General features: G+C 47.7%; 2 protein-coding genes across 2 annotated transcripts in view; one reads left to right on the forward strand and one right to left on the reverse strand.

Moving 5' to 3' along the window:
* SYN3 (synapsin III) overlaps positions 1-16496 on the reverse strand; it is a 419700-nt gene that overhangs the window by 258114 nt on the left and 145090 nt on the right. The window lies entirely within an intron of this gene.
* TIMP3 (TIMP metallopeptidase inhibitor 3) overlaps positions 1-16496 on the forward strand; it is a 59151-nt gene that overhangs the window by 16548 nt on the left and 26107 nt on the right. The gene's annotated exons all lie outside the window — the stretch shown is intronic.

Raw genomic sequence — 16496 nt, forward strand, 5'->3', positions numbered from 1 at the left:
TCAGTTTATGGATGGGAGCATCTCTGAGAATCTGATTAAAGCTATACATACAAACTTCTAGGGTTTCTGACACCTTCCTGAAGGCCATCTATAATCATCTCCCATCCACCCAGTTCAGAACACTTGTCTTCGAAAATCACTAAGTCGATGATGATGTGTTAAAGTAACAAAGTAAGAAAGAAAACAAAACAAGAATAACCTAACTTAATCCAAAATTGTCTGAAAGTTAGTGGCACCGCAAATTCAACAATTGCTTGGAATGTTTTGGTACATGAACTCATTGTTGAGTATTTTGCCTCAGTCCACACAGGATCTGAGTCCCCCAACTGGGATTCCATCTCCTAGTTCATGGCTCTGGGCTAAGCAAGTATGGACCCTCCCAGCCTATGCAGCACATCGAGTATGTTCACATTTGTGCCAGAAGAGTCTTGGCTAGGGGTCCTGGGGGCTAGCATAGGGATATAGAAAAAGGGGTTGGTGCCCTCAAGGAATAGGGCCCCAGGCCTGGCTCTGCTCCCTCTGGCTGTGTGACTCTGGGTGAGTCACCTCCACTTTGAGGCCCCTTGATGCAGTTAATGAGAAGTCTTGGGTCCTGAGCCTTGACCATTCATTCAGACTCTAGCTTTCAAGGTATTTAAACAAGAGAGGGAAGGAAAGAGCAGGGTGGGGCTGGAGGAGGCAAAAGGCTGGGTGTTTGCCTAACCCACGCCCAGCTCTGGGTCTCCTGACTGACCCCCCAGCCCCTGCATCCTTAACTCTAGTTGGAAAAGCCCATGGGGCTGTGGCCAGACAGAGAGGCCTCAGGACGAAACTGCTTCCACCTGGGCCTGGAGAGAGGGAAGTGTCTGGCCAGAGAGAGCAGGTAGGGCCAGGGGAGTGTGGGGAAAATCCCTGTCATGGGGCCATGACGCCACAGGCCAGGCGGGTAGAGGATCCAAGCCAGCGGGGTCACTTGGCCCCTGCCACTCCTCCTCTCCCCCTCCTTCATAATTTCCTATTTCCTGCCTCCTTCTCCTCTGACACAGTTATAAATAACCTCCAAGGCTGGCCTCTGGGCTTAAGCATAGGTGTGCCAGAGGAAAGTGGAGGGGACGAAGGTGGAGCTAGGTCCTGCCACTTAGCCAGAGGGTCACAAGGTTTCAGGTTGCTCCGGGGAATTTTGTTTTCTTGTTTTTTCCACTCATGAGTGAGGTAGTGAAAGAGGAAATAATCTGTGTTGGCTTGAGGAGGCTTGACCTCCCTTGGGCCGGTGCTGGGTTACGCCTGCAAGGAGCTGTCTGTCTGTAGGCTGTAGATGCCGGGGCCACAGGGCTTGGAGAGGCTTAAAGAGAAGGCATCTCAGGATACTCAGAGGGCTGGGTGCCATGTTGGCAGGACCTGTAGCCTCCTTCCCAAGCCCAGCCTGGCCCCATGTGGGAGGCCAAACACACAGAAATCTGTGTCCCAATTTCTACTTTCTTCCTCAACCATCAGCCACGTCATTCATTATGAACGCCAGGCACGGGGCCTCCATCACCATCATCTTCCAATCTGGCTGCCTCCTGCCCTGCTGGGCACATGGTTTCCCTGACTGTGTAAAGGTCCCATGAAAACATTTGCTCTGGGCACACCCATTCCTTGAGCAAAGATTTATTGAGTATCTACTATATACCAGGCACAGGGAGAGGTACTAGGGTCACACAGGTGAATAGGCCAATGACCCATCCCAAGGCTGCAGCTTGGCCTGTTTCCTCTTTGCTGTGGCTCTGCCCTCCCTTCCCCGCAGCTCCAGGTTGGACAACTGAAGACATGCAGGATGCATGCTCAAGGGCCCCCATTTCCCACCACATCTTTTGTTTTCAGAAAACAAACAAAAAAAGGGGTTTCTGGAGCAGCCAGTGTATCAACTCTCTTGTAGCCCACTCATTGCCCAACTTTCTCTTCTGCCCACGGGCCCATGGAGAGTTCTTGCAACCACGCCACAGTGGTTTTCTGTGGTACCCATCTGACCATGTGGCTTCCTTAGAAACCATAAACTTATTTTTTTTTCTGGATCCCAAGAGCACTGGACCTTAGAGGTATTTTTTGGGGGTGGTGTGGGATGCAGGCTGCTCACACCTAGAGGGGTGCCTTTTCTTCACTCACATGAGGTACAGGGTACGTGTTGCTCCTGGCTTAACAAGGGCAATGAATCAGACCTCTTTCCTGGCCAGGCCCTCTCTGAGGCTGGCTCTATGCCCAAGGTCGTCCTCATTCCTTCTGAGCATGACCACATGTCATTCCCCAGTCTGCCTTTCTTTCTCCATTGTGTGTGTGTGTGTGTGTGTGTGTGTGTGTGTGTGTGTGCGTGTGCGCACATATACACACACACACACACGTGTCTGCTCTGCCTGTAAGCCCCATCCACTGCAGACCCTGGCACTACCTGGTGGCCGGAGAAAGCTGAGCCCAGGGACAAGGCCTGGCATAAGGGACCAATGGGCATCTAGCTTGTTGACTTTTTTTTAATCCACCCCATTTACTTTTAGGATAAGAGATGGTCTTCAGAGTCAGCCTGAGATTTCCTGACTCTTATTTCATTGGAACAGGCTTGCTTAGAGATGAAAACAGTCCCCAGAGAGTTCAAGTCCTGGCATCACCAGGACCTGGCTACCTCCAGGTGTCAGGAGGCACCTGGGACCAGGGTAGGAATGGATTTTGGGGTTTGGGTTCTGTTCTGGGGTAGAAATCACAGAAGCTTGCTCACACCTATTTGTAATCCAGGGCTGTAACACCTATTTGTAATCCAGGGCTGTAGATGCTGGTTCTTGGAAGGAGGAAAGGAGGCTTCCTGCTTACTTGCTGGATGAGAAGTACTACATGAAGGTTTAAGAGGCTGAACAGGTTTTGCCAGACACTGCTAATTAATTCTCTCACTGCTCATTTTATGGATGATAAAAGGAAAGGAGAGACACGTTAATTGGCTTGGAGGTCCTGAGCCAAGCATGACCAATCTGAGAAATCCAGGTGACTTCACGCTTTTCCAGCTTTCAGCCCTACACTAGAGAATTTCATATCTCTGAGCATGAAGAAACCTTCTGTAGGGCTGGTTGGAAAGCGTTAGAAAGAGATGGAAGTTGAAGTCAAATAGACTTGAGGTTGAATCTCAGCTCTGCCTTTTACTCATGGGATAAGTTTAATCACAATGTAAATCCTGAGTCTTGGTTTTCCCAACTGCAAAGGGGAAGAACCCCATTTACAATGCAGGGCCGATGGGAAGATGGGTGAGCCCTGTCAGCGTTACCTGGGCTCTCAGCAAATGCTGAGCTAAAGCTGAATTTGAAAAGCATGTTCTTTACTTTTCAATGAAGAGCTGCTCTCTCTCTCCTGCAAACCACTGAGATGTCATCAGTGCTATGCTAATAAAAACTGAAGCCAAAAAACGTTGGTGTGGCTCTTCATGGAGGCAGTTTATATAAATGGGTATAATGAAGAGATCAAAGAAAGGCAAATGACTTGGTGAATGGAGAGAAAATGGGGTGGAGACCTCTGCTCTAGTCTTAAAGCTAGTTCTGAGATCAAAGAGTAAAGAATGTCAGATCAGATGGAGAAACAGAGGCCCAGAGAGGTGAGGCCCTTCCCAGGGGTCACAGGGCTGATTGAGGAGTGGGAGGCAGCTTCCGGTGATCACATTTCTGAGCCAGGTATCTCACTGCCCCATGGAGTCCCTTCTGTCACTCTATGCCCCACCCAATGGAGGGACACTTTGGGGAGAAAATTGGAGCCTCATGTGGCCCCCCAGCACTTTGGAGCCCCTCCTGCCTGTCCTTTCCTTGACTGCCAGCATCTAGTTTGTTTTGTGTGCTGATGTCTTTAGGGATTTCTGGATAGGGTCCCCGGACTGGGCACAGTGGTGTGGGGAATCCAGGCACTTGTACTGTCTACCCTCATAGAGTTTGGTCTCTCACCTTCACGCTACTGATGAGAAAAGCAACTGGTGTAGCCTCTTTGGTGGAAAATGTGGCCTTGAGAATCAAGAATCTCAGAATTGTGCATACCCTTTAACCTGCAGTCTCATTTCTAGAGATTAAGTCCAAAGGACTAATAAAGCAATGGGGTCCATGGCTGCATTGTTCATCCTGCATACACACAAAGGATTAATCTCAATGTCTATCACAAACGGATTGCTTAAATTATGGTGCCTTCATACAGTGGACAACTGGGTAGCCATAAAATAGCTTGAAGTAGTCCCTAAATATTTATGTGGGAATATTTTCATGCTGCTGGGTAATAGAAGACAGTTTTGGGTAACAGAAGACAGTTAAAAAAAGGTATGAATATGAGTACAGATGTATACAAGAAAGTCTGAATGTCTATATACCAAATATCAGCCCTCATTACCTCTCAGTTGTGGGATCTGGGGTGGTTTTAATTCTGACCATTATTTTCAGGAAAATGAAATTTCACAATGGTGACACATTATTTTTATAATGAGATAAAAAAAAAAAAACAATGATGGGAAAGTAAGGACTCAGCTGATCCCCTCCACTGGGTCTAGAGTACTGCTGTGGGAAGCCAGTAGCAGCCTGCCCCTTTCCTGGGTGCTCACCTTTGGCTCCTGGGGGTGGGGGCCACTCTGTCCTCATGGGTTCCCTGGGAGCCCCTACCGCTCATCTGTCCTGCTTTCGGGGACCTGTGCTGGATTTCTCCATGTCTCTGGGTGACCTGCAGTGGTGGTGGGAGCAGGGCTGCTGGCACTTGCCAAAGGGGATGTGGGAAGGGGGTGTTCCCATTGTGGGCTGTGGGCAGGGTGGGTTTCCTCTACTTCTAAATAGATGCGCCAGATCTGCACCTGGGGGTTTGCCAGAGTGTCAACCTCTGAGAAACCAGGATGCAGTGGACCCTCCCTGTCCCAGTCCAGAAACAGCAAGGGTGCCATGGGCTGGCACAGAGCTGGCCAAGCGTGGCAGGGTGGGGTCTGGGACCGGCTGAGCGACCACCAGCAGGAGGAAGAGTTGGAGGGAAGGAGAAGCATCACCAAGAGAAACTTGGGCCATAAGGGCTGGGCTCTGGACATGCAGCCTGGTGACCGGCTGAGGCCAGAAGAGACTTGCTAGGCTTTCAGGGGCAGGGAGTGAATGGTCCACTCAGAGGGAAAAGAAATAATGAAATCCTCCATTGTCCGTGGGGTCTTAGGCAAGTCACTTTACCTCAGAGCTCCCATCTCCATACCTAGGAAACTGGTGTCCCTACAGTCCTGTGTGCAAGGTGATGGTAGGGGAAAGTCTTCTGGCACCTATGGATGTAGAGGTAATGGAGAGATGCCTTAGGAAGTCACCACATAGGCAAAAAGCTACATTTAGGAAGTCTGAGAGCCCTTCAATCCCTCTAAAATACAGTGCTGTCTTTCAATAATTCCATCTGAGCCAGCTCTTCCTCCAGCATTTGCACGAATCACCATTTAGCCTCGGATAGAGGGGCTGGGTTGTTTCTGGAGGGATGGGAGGGAAGGGCCCAACCTAAGATAATCACTTGTTGTGTCTTTGAATTCCTTGGCCATACAGGGTCTGCCACCACTGAGGCAGAGGATCCCTGGCAGAGCTCACTTACAAATCAGGGGTGGGAGGAACTGGCCAGACCTTTTAAAACTGAGAATAGGTATTATATATATATATTTTTTTCCAATAAAATATATTTAAGTTATGCCAAGCAGAATCACTGAGTTCAGACTGGTTAAAGGTGTGCATGTATGGTGTAAATTCCCTGTACACATATAGAAGTTACTTTTATTAGTTGAATGTGTTATTCTCATAGCTTTTTTTTTTTTTTTTTTTTTTTTTACAAAAAACATTCTGATCTGTTTCCTCCCCTTTCGATGTCATTCTTTTGCTTCAGGACCAGTGTCTGAGGCAAATGCCTTTGATACTAAGCACAGAGAAGGGAAGGCAGTTTGCATTCACTCTTTGATGAAAAGGGATGCCCCCTACCCGTACAGCATACTAAAACTGCCCATTACAAGCGAGACCTTTTATAAGTAGAAAGGGGCACATAGAGGCAGGAAGAGACCTTGTTTGGGGAGGAGGCTTTGACTAGTGACTTTATGACATAAAAGATCGGACTCCTCTTGGTCCTGTCTGTCCTGGGATGTTTACTCAGACCTTGTAAAAACTGAAATAGCAGCCTGGGTCCAGTAAGGCAGAAAACGGATGGAACTCAGGCAAACAGAATTTCTTTCAGGCTTGATCACCAGCTGGCCTAGGTGGGGTAGGAACAGGGGCTGTGGGTGGGAGGATGTTGGGGGTGGGGGGCGGGTAGGTAGGAGTAATTTGTAGGAAACTGCCCAATGCTTCACCAGTTATGCTTAGTGCAAAACTTAGGTGTTTCCAGAGTAGCTACCTGGCTCATGAGTGGAAGGGTCTGCTGACTTGGATTCAATTAATACTAAAATGACAGGTTTAAAAAGTGTTGAAAATTCTAGATCCATAGGAAATGATCAGGAAAGTATGCTAAGATGTATGATGGATATGATAATGTGTTTTTGGATGTATGTGTATACGAACATTTATATATGTGTATGCTGTAGGTAAACAAACACACAAGGATGTTTATCACAGAGTTATTTATGAAAAAGTCAAACAAACTGCTGTGTACCTATGCAATTGAAAATAATGCAGCTATTCAAGGGAATGAGGCAGAACTATATGAACTAACAAATTAGGAGTGAAAAAACCCAGGATCGCCAACAAGTATGTTCTATACGAATGTGACCCTATTATATATTACAGGGATATGTAAGCACAGAAAAAGGTCTTGAAGGTGACATATGAGTACAAAGCATAGTTATAAGTGGGTAGTAGGAATTTAGGTAATTTAGACAATTTTTTTAAAATGTAGTTTTCTTTTTTTAAGCACTTTTTTCTCCCAACTTACTTTTCTTTTATATATACATTCTTATATGTATGTATTTCTTATATTTACATATATATATGTATATACATATGCAAATGTTTATTTATTTTTGAAAGACAGTGAGAGAGAGAGCATGTAAGCAGGGGAGGGGCAGAGAGAGAGGGAGACAGAGGATCAGAGCCTGATGCGGGGCTTGAACTCAGAAACGGTGAGATCATGACCTGAGCCAAAGTCGTACACTTAACCTACTGAGCCACCCAGGTGCCCCTCCCAACTTACTTTCCTTAAGTAAAGTTGGATTACTTGTGTAAAAAAGAAATAACACACGAAAATAAAAATCATAGAGAAAGTCCCAGAAAGCAAAAAGGTAGAGTGTGGACCAGGAAGTGCAGTAAAAAAAGACATTTTGATCTCATTTTGTCAAATTCCAGCTGTGAGGCCTTAGATTTCCACATCGCTCCTCTAGAAAGGACAGAGAATTGAGGTTCTGAGAAGTTAACAATTTTTTTTTTTAACTTGACACTTGGTACATGTCACCCTGTTAATTATTCTCTTCTGTGAGCTTCCTGGCACTTTAGATAGTATTACGTTTTAGCTGGAATGCAATTTCCTGTGCATCTTCAGATGCCCCAAACATTTACTAAGCACTGTTCAGTCCCAAACCTGTCACTGGGAAGAAGCCCACGAGTGAATGGAGCCAGGCACTCAGCCAGGCTTTCTCATGTTTGCTGTCCCTACGACAGCCTTCAGAGGCTGCTGCTGTTGCTGGACTTTGTGTCTTAATGACGACTGAGGAAACCTAGAGGCAGAGATGGGATTTGGATCCACACCTCCGGCTTCCAAGCTGGTGCTCCAAACCCCAGCAGAAGGAAGTGGGCTGGAACCCATCCCGCTTTCAAGCCTGTTGCTGTGAGCGCTGGGATGCGTTCTCTCGGGTGCCAGGGCTTGGCTGACCATGGTCCTTGCAAGGGGCCACTCTGAAATAAAAAGTCCCTCAGTGAACGAATCTCCTTTTCTTTTGCTCTTTCCTTCCCGGTCTTGACAAGTGGGGCCAGGAGAGATGAGCTTTTGCCAGGAATTCAGCGAGTGAGTTTGCGTGGAGTGTCAGCTTCTCCACATTGCTGGGTATTAGCTTACCGCCGTCCGGCACCAGCAGCAAGAGCAGAGCCAGGCGTGGCTCTGGGTTTAAATATGTGAATTCATCTGGACCTGGACAGCTGCATAGCTCAGGCAGGGAAGAATCTGCCGCCCTACCCTGTTTCCTTGAAATCCATACAGGAACACAGTTCCAAATAGCTGGTGCCAGGCTCTGCAAGCTTCTACTTGTAGAAGTGGATTTAAAAACATGTGAGGATATGTACCTCCTCCCGTGCCTCTGGACTTCTCTAGGTGTCAGCATGAATTTCATGGGAACCTTACAGTAACCCTGGGTGGTGGGCAGGGAAGGGGTGATTGTGACTAGTATGAATTCCCTTGCTTTCACTCCAGCCACCCCCCTCCAGTCCATTCCCAAAAAGCAATCAGAGTGACCTTTTCAAAATGTATTCAGATCTCAGCAATGCTCTTCTCAATGCCTTTCTCAAAGCTTCCCAGCTCCTTACATGAGTTCTAGAAGGCTCTATGGGATCTGGCCTCTGTCTCCTCTTGCCCTGCTCTGGCTACATTGGCCTTCTACCTGTTCCTTGAATGCTCCAGTCTCCAAGTCTGTCCCTATCTCACAGCCCTTGAACCTGCTATCCCCCTCTCCCTGGAACACACTGTCCCCAGATTTTCACTGGCTGGCTCCTTGTCATCATGATGGTGTCACCTTGACTATCCCCTTCCCAGAGAGGCTTTCCCTGGCTACCCTATCTTAAATATCACCACCCACTAACACCAATCCTATCATCTTTTTTCTCCTAGCACCTGACATCAAATTGGGTATTTGTTTATTGTTTTGATGCCTTGTACATCATTACTTAAGCACAAAGAGAGTAGAGACATCACTTGTCTTACTGCTTAGAATATGTTTGGAACTCTAATATTTGTTAAATGTATGAATGAATCCCTTTGCTAGACAAGGAAGTTGAGGCTCAGACTGCTGAAGTGTCTTGTCCCAGTTTACCCAGCTAGTGACTAGCAATGCTGGACTCCAACTTAGCTCCTATGTTCCAGCCTACAGTGGGTGAAACCCAAGAAGGAAAGTTCTTCCAGGGCCACTTAGGAGCAGACAGCCTCTCAGGGCAACATTCTTTTATGTTGATGTGAAGCAGCAGATCTTTCAGGGCTACAAGCCTCTGGGAGATTCTGCCATCTGTCGGTTGATGTGTTAGAGAGCCTCAGAAGGAGGTCAGCAATCCAGCCACTTGCCAAATGGTGCCCATCCAGGAAGGAAGGACCAGAATTTAAAGAAACTTTTCCTGCCCATCTAGATAAGTTTTCTTGACCACAGAGAGGGGCATATGGACTCACAGATTTTTTAAGGACCTTTATTCAATCTCTTTGCTTCCCAGTGACGGGGAAGTAACTTGCCCAAAAGGCTACCCCATGACTTAGTGGTCCAGGTGGCCAGAACCAAGGTGTCCTGACTTAGCCAGACTTCTTGTCTACCCGCTTCAGACTTGCTGGGGCTGGCCCTGGGACAGAATACATCACCCTTCCGTACACATTGCTTCCATGTGTTTGGCTCATCAGCACACTGGATTGAGCCTTCCCAGATTGAACACTGGGGCCAACAAAGGGGAGTGCTGTTGGGGCCAAAGTGTCCATTGGCCAAGTTGGAGAGAGATAGTCACATAAGGAAATTCACACTCTTCCTATCTTATTAGGGGTCCCCATGATGGGAAAGTGGAGGTAAAAAATAAGGCTCTCTGAGGCAAATCAGTCCTTACTGGCCCACTGCCCCAGAGGTAGCCTTGGGGATAGGAGGAGACCACTGACTTGCTCCCTATAGTGGACTTGAACTGGTGTAAGGGACCAACTGAAACTGGCACCGTTTCCACCTGCCAGAGTGTACTGCTGAAGAAGAGGGGGCAGGGATAAAAAAGGAACTGCTAAATACAGCTTGGCACTGCTTAGCAGCCCCTACCACCAATACTGACTCCAGTCCCAACCCAGAGAAGCACAAGTTATGTTGAACATTAAAACCGGTACCCTCTTTGATCTGAACCTTCCTTTCTTGATCATCCCTGGTGGTTCAAAGAATTCCCCCAGCTTACTGTTCCTGGTAGTGCTGAAAGAATACCCATAATCGTTACCAAACAGCGGACGGAGCAAGGAAACATGCCCCCTTTGCCCCACTGGCTCCCAATTGGCACTTCATTATAACAGGATAGGAGGGTGCCCCTGGCACTTCATTTATACGCACACGTAGGTTTGCTGCTTGACCTGGGGTTTGATGGGTGCTAACGAGATGCTCCCTCTAGCCAGCATGCTCACCATGGCAGGGCCGCCTGCCTCCTGTTTCATGAAAAACAGCCCTGGTTTCCATCATATCCTAATTGCACTGCATCTGGCCTTCACTCTACCATGCCCCCCCCCCCACCCCCACAGAATGCTGGCTTCTGGCTGTTCCCTCCTCCGGCCAGAACAATGCCGGGCTCTGGCCGCTGACCCAGACCCGGGCAGGCCTGCCAACTCCATGGCTCTCAATCCTCACTTTGCACATCAGGGCCGGCTTCCCATACCCATGGCCTCTCTGCAAGGAAGGTTAGGGAGGGTTACCCACACGCTCTGACAGACCACTTTGGGCCCATCCAAACTCTCTTGTCCCTGGGTAGAACGGGACCAAGATGTAATCCTGAAAGGCTTAATTATTTATTAGCATTTCTAGCAATGTCTCCTATCCCTGTCTCTTGCACTGCTCTGGGGTGTTCATTCCACTTGGACTGATACCAGTTAATGTCCTTCACTTCAACCTGACCTGAAATTGCAATGCCCTGAACAAGAGTAAGTGGGGCAGCCGACACTTCACGAGGGGAGAAGGTTGGCAGCCAGGCCGGGAGCTTGCAACGCCCCATATGGGTCCCAGCTAGTACTTTGCATTTTCTTTTCTCTCTTCTTGGAACTGCTTTGTTCTCCTACTGCCCTCTAGCTTCTTCACTGCCTTGGGAAAGGGGTGGGGGCTGTCATGAAATAATAATCATCACCACTGTTTATTGAGAGATTACTGTGGGTGTCTCACGTTTGAGGCAGGGATGATCACATCTCCAGTCTCAAGCCTAATAGGGGTTAAGTGATTTGCCTGAGAATCTACAGCTTGGACAAGTCAGAGCTGAGATTCAACCCCAGCTTCTTTGGTGCCCAAGTCCTCATGTTCTTGGCCACTGCATTGTGCATCCCTCTTTCACAGAGAACGTGGCTTGGCTCAACCCTGGAACCCTTGAGAAGCTGCCTTTGACCTTTCTTATTCGGTCCCCTCAGCACCAATCATGCACACTCAGATGGGAGTTGAAGGAACTCCCAGTGGAAAACACCAGAGGGACCTGCAAGGCCCCCACAGCTGTGTGTTTGCCCTCCCAAGGCCTGGAATCCCACAGCCACTTCCTGTACCCCGGCCTGGAAAGCCAGTCACATGGACCAAGAGTATATCTGCCTTGCACTTCTTGGTGGCCTCTGCTTTCCCCGATGGATTCTGCAAGGTGTTTCCTGTAGATCTTGCTGACAGTCTTTGTTGGCATGTAGCAAAATCCGTCCAGAACATCATGATCTGCTGGCTTCAGCCTGGACCAAGTTTTGTTTTTGTTTGGCCTTAAAAAAATCCTCCCCCCCTCCTGCCCCCCCAACCAGGAGCATGGGGGTAGGAGGGAGGAGAAGGCAAATGAAAGTAAAAATATTGACAGAGTGAAAAATATTGACTATTACTTCTGTTTCAAAGATGGAAACCTCTGGGGCTGGGATGCGTTTTGGCAAGTTCAGGTTGGGCTGTGGTTGAAGTTTGGGATCAAGGTGGCAGCCTTGCCTTTATGCCTCAAAGTATACCCTTCAGGAGGTAATGGGAGCCAAGCCTGGGAAGAAAAGAGAGATCCCTCCTGTTTTAAAACTCAGCTTTTTCTGAGGAGCTCAAGGAGCATTTGAGATAAGCCATCCAGGGATGACAGGCGCAGAGGGTGCCCTGTCCCAGAGAAGTGGAGGTGACTGGTTTCGAGTTACTCAGAGCACTGGAGTGGGCTGGAGAATCAATGTAGCTCTTCCATCATTGTCTTAGCTGCTGTTAAACTAACTCATCAGGGCAAGGGTGGCTGGATTTTATCTTCAAGCATATGGCATATCCCCACTTGGTATGTGTCAGGTTATTAGAGCATAGTCCCTATGGAGATGCTATTTTTATTACCTCGGATTAATATACAATTGGGGGATTACATTTAAAAAAAATTTTTTTTTCAACGTTTATTTATTGTTGGGACAGAGAGAGACAGAGCATGAACGGGGGAGGGGCAGAGAGAGAGGGAGACACAGAATCGGAAACAGGCTCCAGGCTCTGAGCCATCAGCCCAGAGCCCGATGCGGGGCTCGAACTCACGGACCGCGAGATCGTGACCTGGCTGAAGTCAGACGCTTAACCGACTGCGCCACCCAGGCGCCCCCAATTGGGGGATTACAGACAGAAGCCCTCTGCTTGGCATTCTTTAGAACTCTCCTGTAGGTAGATATGGGGACATGCCGAGCAGGAGACCCTACCTGGCCAGTAACGTCCAGTGCTCCCATACACTGTGCTGTAACCACTGAGATTATCCCAGGTTTGTTTAAATGTGGGAAATGAACTCTTAGCTGGACTGCCAGCCTCAAAAATAGGCTGCTGCTGCGGCTGCTGCTGCTGCAGGAACAACAGCAACAACAGACAGTGGCTGATCAAGAAAACAGATGGCTTGCTCAAGCCGTCCAGCTGATGGACCAGGTGGGGTGACTGAGGAGCCAACTGTGTACTTGCTGCTGTTGCCAGTTTGGGCAACTGCAAATCAGACAGACAGACATCAGGAAGGCGCTTATGATGGAAGACCCTTAAGACAGGGCCAGAGGAGGTACCTGAAGCACCTTAATCACTTATTTAAGTTTGATTAACTTTTCAGAGATGTGATTGGAGACCCAGAACACAGGGAGAACATGACCTCCTGGATCATTGCTGGTGAAGAGAAAGTAGAACGTGGGGGAAATATATGAAGGACAAGGGCACATAACCTGAGACCTTTAGGTTGTAAGGAACCCTAGAACACATCCAGTCCAACTTCTCCATTTTGCAGCATAAAAAACTAGGGCTTGAAGAGGGAAGTGATTTGTCAAACTCCTAGCAAATGGATAGAAACGAAAACCAGAAAGAAAACCCAGCTCCCACCTCCTGGCCCAGAATAACCTCCTACTACTCAATACTTTCTATATAATAAGACTCTTTTTCCTAAGAAACCTCTTTTACTTCCAAACCCAAATAAGTACCGTTATTTAGTGGAGTAGGTAATTTATTAAATCATGTCAAAGCTGAAAGACAGAATCTGTTTTGAAAATACTAGGGGTTCTCATGGATGGTGGAAGTGTCTTAGACTGCACTGCCAGCAGTAAAAGGATCCAGAGGAAGGACGGTGAATCTCTCTCAACTTTGTACGCTGGGCAGCACCCCCAGGAAACTTGCATTCATCCCCACCAACAGATTAGAGCGCTAAGGGTCCCCAGTGAAACGAAGATGGAAGGAGGCTTGGGACCGTGTGTCACAGTGGAGAAGGGACCATCAACATTGATGAAAATATTTATTCTGCAGATGGTTTAGGGAACATGACCATACTGTTCAAATACCTCATTTTGTGTAAGCCTAAGATGTCAACCGGTTGGGGGAAGGCCACAGAGAGGAAGTATGAAGAATTTTGGTATAGTCAAAATATGGCTCAACATGGAACAAGCCGACCTGGCTCATAGATGTTTGCATAGTTGCCAGATTAATCCTGGGCTGGGACTGGAGAAGAAATTCAGGGGAGGTTATACTGAGTGGCTGTGAAGATCCCACTCCACCTAGATCCTCAAGCCTGCAAACTGAGCCTGTCCCACCGCACTGAAGTCAAATGTGTGCTCTGGAAAGGAGATAGGACCCACTGGGGAAAAGAAGCAGCTCCAGAGTCAGGCTCCCTGGACCGGCATGCTGGGCCCAACACTTCCTAGTTACATGATTTGGAAAGTCACTTACTCTCTACATGCCTCAGTTTCTATGAGATGGGGCTAATGACAGCGTTTACTTTATAAGGTTTTAATGAGGCTCAAATGGAATAATCCATGTAAAGCATTTGGCACTGAATGTGCATAGTAAGTGCTTGCTAGATGATGGCATCTACTATAATTAATGACATCCTTAGAATCAGCATTATAGTCAATGACAGCAGTATTTTTATCAATAGGGAAAGGTGGGCACTGCCCCCAGTGACCATTCCGCTTTTTGTGGCAATGTCTGGTCAAATGTGTTAATCTCTGATATTCTCATTATTTATTCTCTGAGAGCATGGATAACATGTCCCTGTTGGCTCTGTGTTATTCCAGTTGGGAACATCTATGGGCACTGGTTGAGGCTGTGCTTCAGAGACTATCTCAGCCCACCTTTCAGTATGAGCTTTCCGTGGACAGACTAAGAAGCTTGGGGTCACAAGCGGTCACTCTGCAAAGCCCTGCCAGCCCTCAGATGTACGGCAGAAGTGGTCAGGGGTGGTCGTTTGTGCTGGGAATGCTCTGCAGATGCTCTGTGGCATGGAAACTGGCCTTGCGGGCCCCCCAGCATGCAGCAACAGGGCTAGCTATTGCCAGGCACAAGCACTGTTTATCTGGCCAGACATCTTCAGAGGAGGAGAGCTGTGGAGTGCAGCCGGACCCCTACTCTGTCGGGAGAGGCGCATTCTGGGTGGTTCTAGAACCAGAAAACATGACTTGAGTCTGGTCTGGTGCAGGGTGCCATCCCAGCAGCTGGATAGGGGTCCCCACAAGATGTGGAAACTGCCTTTGGGGTCATCTATGTTCCTAACAGTGTTAGGAGCATTGGGCTCACGAGCAACTCTGTTAGGAGGGAAGAAGCCTGCATATTGGGGAGTAACTGGGAGGATAAGGGAAATCGGGGCTTGGGTTTATTTTGGAAAACTTGTGCTAGGTTGTTTCCATTTTCATTATTTTTCATCTTCATAAATATAATAATCACCTTTTTTCAGAATGAGGGAAATGAGGCTTGAAGAGTTGAACCATCTTGCCCAGCTGGGATGAGTCAGTGGGCTGGGTTCAGAAGTCCATTCTCTAAGACCCCCATGAGCCTGTGTATGGCCAGTGTAAGGTTATCAGAACTGGACCAAGCAGGGTATTGGGGGGCTGAGGATCCCGGGTACAGAGAAGCAGCATCTTTGTCTACAGGCCCGGATCATGAGACAGTCATGAAAAGTCCCCCCATTGAAGCTCCTATCACCCAGGAAACTTGACATTTGCTTGGGTTACGATGAGCTAATGGGCCTCTCTGCTCTTGCCAGTTGGGGTCTCCATGGTCCATTAGCTATATGACCTCTCACACTCCAGACTCAGCTTGACTGTTATGGCCTTGCTTAGCTTCTTTCCACTGCTTAGAATATCCCCCTTCTTTTCTTTCCATGTTCAAACCTCAACACATTTCTTCTTGGTCAGATCATGGTAATAGAATTGGCCTTGGACAACTGCAGCTAGATACAGTGGGTGCAGCAGTTGTGCAGGAAAGGAAGATGGAGTTGGAGGCTCTTGAGAGGCAGTCAGTGGGTACCAGGGTGGAAAAGACCTCTTTCTTCACCCAACATGTATTTACTGACCACCTACTACATTCTAGGCACTGTGTGAGACAAAACAAGTCATGATGCCAGTCTAGTGTGTAATGCTGGGAAATGACACATTATTCAACTGAATTCACAAACAAACTTACAACCTGGGGAATATGAGACTATCTGGCAGGAGTCCTGTTCTAGTCTGATGTTGAGGGAAGGGCAGGGAAAGCTTCCTCTGAGAAAGTGTCCTTTGACTTGAAATGTGAAGGTTGAATAGGAGTTGCTAGGTAAAGAGGGGCAGAAGAAGCTCTTATGCAGAGGGAATGACATGTTCAAAGGCCCTGAGGCTTTGCACTTGAGCAGAGTTAAACCAGAGCTGCCAATCAGGTGTCCAATAAAGTTCTCTTGTTTCCTCTTTGTCACTCTCCTTGGTTCTAAGGCCTGTGCTCTCTACCCCTAAACCATGGGGCTTTAGGCTGATTGCTGGACTTCTCAGTTTTGGGGAGTTAACCTCACCTCAAGGTTCTCACCATCTATGGCTTATGTGAGTCCTCGATAATTAAGCCTTGAGAATTTTCCTTTACTCTGCATTTCTGATGCATTGGACTTGGCTAATTATTTCAGATTTACAAAATGTCAAGTAGTGGGCAGGCTGGCAGGGCATATGTGGATTTAATTTCTGGCTGTGTGACCTGTGACACGTTTCTTACCTATCCAGAGTCTTTTTTTCTTGGTCAACCCAATGGAAACAGTGCTTTTGCAAGTTAGTTTTAAGCATTGGCTATAATATTTGGATGGTGTGTCTGTTTTGCTTACTGTGTGTTTCCACCACCCTGACACAGTGCCTGGCACATAATAGTCACTCAAGAAATATTTACTGAATGTGTGAGAGGCTCTGGCACCATGGAC

Source organism: Prionailurus viverrinus, chromosome B4 (genome assembly GCF_022837055.1).
Source record: "Prionailurus viverrinus isolate Anna chromosome B4, UM_Priviv_1.0, whole genome shotgun sequence".
NCBI lineage: Eukaryota > Metazoa > Chordata > Mammalia > Carnivora > Felidae > Prionailurus > Prionailurus viverrinus.